The sequence below is a fragment of the Miscanthus floridulus genome, chromosome 1 (genome assembly GCF_019320115.1).
Source record: "Miscanthus floridulus cultivar M001 chromosome 1, ASM1932011v1, whole genome shotgun sequence".
NCBI classification, from domain to species: domain Eukaryota; kingdom Viridiplantae; phylum Streptophyta; class Magnoliopsida; order Poales; family Poaceae; genus Miscanthus; species Miscanthus floridulus.
Window position 1 is genome coordinate 154,033,839 of NC_089580.1, and position 7,559 is coordinate 154,041,397.

Here is a 7,559-nt window from a genome sequence, read left to right on the forward strand (position 1 = left end):
AATTGGGAGTTGAGATAGTGAGTTTTTGGAGAGCGGGTTTTTTCAAAAAAAATCTAGATTGGGAATGAGTTTTGGAAACTCTTGGAGATACTCTGATAAGTTCATTTGATTTCTCTTTGATAGGACGAAACCGAATACTTCTTTCCATTATCTAAAAAACAATTAAGTGCTAGAAACATGAGAACACTCCAAACCCAACACACAACCCAAAAAAAACACTAAGAGAGTGTTCGGCTGGCAGTAAATTGCTACGGTAGCAGCTAAAAACATTGTTCATGCTAGAATTTGGTGAGAAAAAAATACTGCTCTGACTAGAAAAAAAGGTCGGCCAGCCAGCAGAAGCTGACCAGCCGAACACGCTGTAAAATTCAGCAGCCAACTCAGAACGAAGACACAAAACATTTAACTATAGGACGAGCCAACCAGATCCATAAAGCCACCAATTATTTTTATTTCGTTGCCAAGAAATTCTATTAGAGAAACTAATAATAAACTAAATATATATGTATGCAGAAGAATCTACGAAACAGCTTAGACCTTGTTTGAATGCACATGTATTCATCTCAATTCACATGTGTTAAGTGGATTAGAGTGGAATTAAACTAAATTTTATTCTGTTTCACTGCAACACATGTGAATTAAAGTGAATACACATGCATGCCCTTACCGTACATTGTAATCGTCGAAGAACATACTTTGATCTAGCAATACAGAGATCGGAATCAAGCAAGCGAGAAACTAGGTGCTAGAGAAACAACCCACACATCATAGCCTGAGGCTCAAGTCCAGCTCGCCGTGGCGCTCGACGCCGTACTCCGATGACGTGCTCTTCTTGTCGCGCAGCAGCAGGCGAGACGATTGCTCTGGCGCCAGAACGGCTTGCTGCACTTCCCGCAGCCTCTCTCTGTCAGGGTCACCTCCAGCTCCAGCAGCGACGTTGACAAGCCCAACGCAGCCGGTCCTCGTGGCGGCGTCGACGGCCCAGGCGGCCACCGCAGGCGCCCCGTGCGTGCGGATTACGGCAGCGATCTCCCGGCGACGCTTGGCGAGAGGGTGCGCTCGTACTTGTGCGCGTTCTGTTGGCCGCCGAGCGCCTGCGAGCTGTAGAACTTGCGGTCGCAGTACGTGCAGCGGAAGAAGCCGAGCGGCTCCGGATCCGAGTCAGCGGGAAGGAGGCTGAGCTCGGCCTGCGCCCGCCTGTCCATTTTAGCAAAGCTAGCTTATCGCTAGTGATTGCGTCTGTGTGACTGTGTGACACCTTATTTGCAGAAGACACTAACGACCATTTGCGCAAAGCGAGGAATAAATACATCTGCTCGGCAACGGCACGTTACCGCTACACTTGAGAATGGACGGACTGGTCGGACGTCTTGAGCACGTTTTCAACGTGTTATTACTCATGCCAGTAAAAATAACTGCTACAGGAGCAGTAGCATCTTGAGCTCGAAACCTCCCTCACCACTGGTTTCGCGCTTCGATATTGAGAGTGGACAGTGATGCTCAGGGCACTCAATCATTCAAGAAACTATTCTTCTCAATGCAGTTTTTTTCCATCTAGAGTCCAAATAAAAATCCACCAATTATCCCCTCTCATGTATCAGATCTTCTGTGCGCAGGGAGGCGAGGGGAGGGAGACGCCTGCCCCCTGAACCCATGCGCAGACTGGTGAGGAGAGTAGCTCGGCGGACTGGGCGGAGAGAGACGCGCTACGATAGGAGCAAGACGCGGACGCGACACTGCGACAGGAGGTGGCGCGCGCGCAAGGTCCCCGCGAGCTGTGCAGCCGGCGGCGCTTGGCGGGGGCCACGCGAGCACCGTGGGTGGTCGGACGGCCGGCCGGTCGTGCTGGGCATCTCCGCGTGGTGAAGGCACAAGTATGAAGTATCCGAGATGCGTTCTCGTAGCATGGAGTTCGGAGCTACGACCGGCTGTGCTTGTGCTTCTTGGTTCGCTGCGCTCGCGACGTCCCGCAGCGGCGCTAGGCGGCGGCGAGTTCGTGCGGCGGACCCGGTGGCCACGCGAGATCCCACTAGTGGCCGCGTGAGATCCCCGACGAAGGTCGTGCGAGGTCCGCGGCGGCCACGTCGTCCGCGACGTCCGCGCGAATCCACGGCGTCCTCGCCAGCTCCCCACCAACGTCTGCGCAATCTCCTCGCCGGCGGCCGTGCGTGGTCCACGGCTGCTGCGCGAGTCCGCGCTAGTCCACGACGTCCTCGCAACCTCCCCACACGCGTCTGCGTGAGCTCCTCGCCAGCGGCGGCCGCGCGAGCTCCCAGCCAGGGGCCGTGCGAGGTCCACGACAGCCCTCACCTCCACGGCGGCGCCCGAGCTCTCCACAGTAGCGCTCCCGCCGGCGGCGACGCGAGCGTGGTGGCCAGGCGAGGCTCCCACCGGCAGCGCACACGATCCCCAGTCGTCCGAAGGAAACTGAGCGCTCCTCCCCAACGCTGTATGCGATGGTCTCGACTCTCTCGTCGCGCGTGTAGATGTCGTTTCTAAGTTAGACGTCGTTTCAAAGTTTTTTCCTCTCTCTTGATTAAATTGGCTGTCACATCAGCAAAAATACCTACGGAGCAAGGTAATTAATAGAAATAGAAATAATCCTGGATTCTGCGTTGGGAGTGCCCTCCGTGGAGGATACTGCGTATACAAGCGGAGCGGCATGCCTGTCCACTCTCAATATCGAAGAGACACGATCTGCGTACGGGAAAGCGCGTGGTTCGTGTCGAACATCCAGTCCTTGTCGCACCAGGCACTGTGTGCGGCGGTGCCGCAGAAATATTTTTTCCTGCATGCATGTTGTGACACCAACTAGCTCAGGCGCCCAGGCTATGACATGAGTAGTAGCATGGATAACGAGCCAACTGCATTTTTTTACCTTTCTTAGAAATTGATTTAATATTATTTATCATGGTCACCTGAGTTGTTTGAGACCTAAATTCATAATGAGCTTAACAAGCCGAGCCTTACCGAGCCGAGCCAAAATCAAAAGTCACTCAAAATCAACTCCTCTTCATTTTGAAAGAAAAATGAGTTCAATCGGACCATTTTTAGAACGACCCATCGAGCCAGCTCAACAAGATTTTTGTGAGTCCAATAAAGTTTTGTAACTCCAACCTAAAAACAAGAACGTGAAAAGGTGAGGGACAGTGGATTGAAGGATGAAAGGATAAAAGAGTGGTGAGGGGCGGATGGATATGCATTTCATTATGTTGGTAAATGTGATGGATGGGTTTCATCTCTTTCCTCTTAAATACCATGCCAACTAAGCAAACTTGTTGATATATCATAGCTTTAAATGAGAATAAAAACCCACTTAGCGATATTGGCCTAAGAAGAGAGCGAAGATGTGAATTTCGTGTAGATGAAACTCCTTTGGCTTGGCTTCCAACTTGATGAGTCATGAAATCAAATATCTATGAAACAAAATAATGAAACTACACATTGAAACTGGTTGTTTCATTCATTTTATATTCTTTGAAACAATGCCATGAAACTCTTTACTAAGAATGGCCTTACGAGGTCTGGCAATGGTTGGGCTCTGACTAGCCCCTTTATAGACATTTGTAAACAAATTAGTATTTGCAAAACAACTTATATGTGATTCCCATGCGTGGTCTTTTGGTTACCCAGTGTCCATTAACACCCGTACAGAAACAAGTTGTACTCCCGGTTGGGAAACCCCTTCAGTCCTGGTTTCCCAACCAGGAGCACGAATCCGGGACTAAACGGCCCCTCCTTTAGTCCCGGTTTCTCGTCGGGGACTAAAGGTGGACCTTTAGCCCCGGTTGGTACCAACCGGGGCTAAAGAGGCCTCCCGGCCTGGCCACGTGGGCCGGCTCTTTAGTCCCGGTTGGTATTACCAACAGGGACTAAAGGTTTTTTTTCCCGGTTGGTATTTTCAATTGATGATTCGTTTTGTTTTTTTGGTTGCGTGACCTCCATCCTATATGCATCTGTCTTGATGAACTCACTCAAGATCTTCGCCTCCGTGTATTGTGGGTACCCAAAATCCATCATCTCATCAAGCAACTCATATTGTAAGAACAAAATGGGCGCCCCATTCTGTCAAGTCCCAGTAACAGCACATCAAACAGAAGTACTTGGAAATTTGCTTACCACAACGACAAAGTTGCAGTTCTGGCGAGCGACTGTGAGGAGGAAGACATTGTTGTGCTGGATGAACATGTACGTGATGCCGGCGTCGTCGTAGACCACAGGCGAGTGCACTTCCGAGTCGTCCTACCCATTCCACGAGAAGTCAGCACCAGCGTCACATGGATCTCAGGAGTAGACAACAGGTAAGGTGAGAAAGCCGATCGACCACTTACCACCTTGTCGAGGAGCTTGGTGAAGAAGCGCTCGGCCTGGAGCGCGGAGACATCGCCGCGATAGTCGCACCAGACGAGGACGCAGCCCTTGATGTCCAGCAGGAAGAGCACCGGCACGACGCCCGATATGGTGGGGGGGCAATCTCGTCCTCGCCGCCCACCGGATCTGGATCTGCACACCCCCGCATGCGCCTCTCTATCTGCGGCCAGCAGCGGCCATGCGGTTGCGGGGGCGTGGGGGAGGAGAGCTCTTAGATCTCGCCTGCCGCACCGGCGCACGACATGCTCGCGCGGCGCAGTGCGGTGCTGGGTTGGATCGGAGTCGAAAATGCAAGGATCCGGAAACTGCGGTGCTTGGTTGGATCGGAGGCCGGGAGGAAGAAGGGGTATATAAGAGGGGACCTTTAGTCCCGGTTGGAGACAGCAACCGGGACTAAAGGTCCCTTTCTAGTCCCGGGCGGAGCCTCCAGCCGGGAGTAGACTTTTACTCCCGGTTGGAGGGACCAACCGGCAGTAAAAGTTAACCTTTAGTCCCGGTTGGTAGCTCCAACCGGGACTAAAGGTCCCCTGCAGCAAAAGCCTGCCGTAGTAGCCCACTTCCAACCGGGACTAAAGGTTTCTCTAGTCCCGGGCGCAAAAAATACCGGGACTAAAGCCAAATTTGAAGTGGATCAAAAGTCGTTTCTCTACTAGTATAAGTAGTATGCATCGGGTTGGGAAACGGAACAAACACAAATAAACATACGATATTGCTACTGTGTGCGGGTATCTCTCCCGTCCGGACACCGTGCAAATGGGCTTGCAGCCCAATTAGACCAATGCAGATACCACCGACCGAAGAAAGAAGACCGCATCGATTCCTCCGACGCCAGCTCGTCATTTCCATTCCCCTTCGCGTGCCCTGGCCGCTCACTGCTGCGCTCGCTGTTTGCTCTCGCTGCTGCGCTCGCTACTACTCTCTGGGACGAACATGCACGCTCGCATCCAGCTCGCCGCTGCACCCGCCTGTTCGCGCTCCCTCCCTCTCTCCCTCCCTCCCTTGCTCCGCGACCTCCATGCCACCGGAGAGTAGGCGACGGCGGCGGCTTTCGGCGAGGTAAATAGGAACTTCTCTGGATCTGAGCCCTCCTCCTCCTCCTCCTCCTTCTCCTCCTCCTCTGGATCTAGATCTGAGGGACGCAGCGTGGCTAGGGTTCCGGCGAGCTTTGTTGTAGTAAGCTTGTTTTGCTGTTGCAACAAATAATTTTTCTTTGTTGCATTAGTCTTTTTTCTAATGTTGCTTTCTCACATTGTGCTTTTGTTTCTTGTTGGTGCAGTAGCTTTGTGTTTGCTGTTGCAACAAGTAATTTTTCTTTGTTGCATTAGTCTTTTTTCTCTGATGTTGATTTCTCGTATTTGCGCTTTTGTTCTATTTTTGTTGCAGTAGCCTTGTTACGGTGTTTTAACAAGTAATTTTTCTTTGTTGCATTAGTTTTTTTTCTGATCTTGCATCTCGTATTGCAGTAGCTTTGTTCTGTTGTTGCAGTCGCTTTGTTCTACTGTTGTAGTAGACTTGTTCTGATGTTGCATCACGCATTGCGCTTTGTTTGATGTTGCAAACAAGTAATACTTCTGATGGGAGCGCGGTGAGGAAGCGATGCACCTAGCGTGGGCGCGGCGGGGGGATGGGCGGCGCGACGGGATGGCAGGAGGACGGGCGGCGCGGTGAGATGGCGGATTGGCGGCGCATGCGGGACGGAACGACTCTACTGTTTCATGGGGCGACGGGCGCTAGGTGCTCCGTTGTTTTTGGTCGGGGATTGAAACGAGTCTACACTTCCGTGGGGTGGCGAGCGTGGTTTCGTGCATGAGGGCTGGATACTCGGACGGGGCCTGAGGTGCGTCCGGACACGCCCTTGAATCCAGGCGTCCGGGCGCTAGGAGCGTCGATAAACATATATTAATAATGTCACATGAAAATCTGACTGTAGATAAGGGCCTGTTTGAATTATATACCTATAACTAAAGCTTTGGTGGAACAAAGTTTAGCCGGCTAAAGTTTACTTTCTCCATTCTTTTTTACATGTCGTGTTAGCTATGTCCAAAGTCAAACATTTCTAATTTTGACCATCAAATTTTTTTAAAAATGTACCTGTTGAGAACATAAGATTTATGCTTTTTATATTCACTGTGACAAATATTTTCATAATATATAGTTTGCATGTTATGAATCTACATGATTTTCTAAAATTAATGGTCAAAGATGAAAATACTTGATTTAGGACAAAGCTAATATGACATAAAAAAGAATGAAGGGAGTAGTTCAGTGTTGTTTGGATATAAACTAAAAGCAAGTGATTTTTCTAGACAAAGACTCATGTGCATCTTTTATCCCATATTAGTTCACATTTGCTAGCTAACGAACTAACAGGTAATTAGGTTAAAAAACTAAAAAAATAGTTCATTTTTAGTCCACCTGTTTGATACCTAAGACTAAAGTTTAATCTCAAACAAGTCCTAGATAAGGCAATAGTTGTAGCCTAGAGTGGATAGGCGTTGCGCGTTGGTGTAGTAGGGCAATATCTTCAAATAAACATGTGAGAAAATATAGTGATAAAGATTTATACTTTTCATAGAAGGAACAAGTTAAGATTCTAGTGGTGACTATACCTATCTCAAGCTCCGTCGAATCAGTTTTTTAAGATACCAGTAGGGGTAGAATGTGAGGTGAATATGCTTGTTGAATGTGCGCGTGTGTCTATCTCTATATATGGGCGTGAACGTTCACGTCAAAATGAAAATGGTACGGATTTTTTTTTACCTTATTTAAGATCGAATTATTTTAGAGGGGTTTAAATCTGTCCGTATTCGAATCTGGATATTTAGCATCCGATAATGTATCCGTATTCAAATACTTAAATCACATATTTATAATGTCGATATCCAATCATATCATATCTGGTAAGGTTGACGCTGTCCGTAGTCAAATCTAAATCCAAATAAAAATATAAAAACAAATATAATATAAGTGATATACGTTTTCATCCTAGCTCTCTATGAACCGCACGTCGTTAGGACGTCTATATATATTCCCATCACGTGTAGTGCGCTGGTGCGCACATGCTATACTAGGTCTGCGGACAGGATTTAACAGAAAATGCGTGGCAGAACGCTTCCGCACGTCGCTATCCAAATGTGTTGTCAATGCCAGGGTGCAAGGTTGGCTGCATATACCAAATTATAAATCGC

The 7,559-nt window shown here is 49.0% G+C and overlaps 1 pseudogene; it reads right to left on the bottom strand.

Moving 5' to 3' along the window:
- Positions 1–765: 765 nt before the first annotated feature.
- Positions 766–1,205, bottom strand: LOC136510201 (uncharacterized; annotated as a pseudogene).
- Between the last annotated feature and the right edge of the window lie 6,354 nt (positions 1,206–7,559).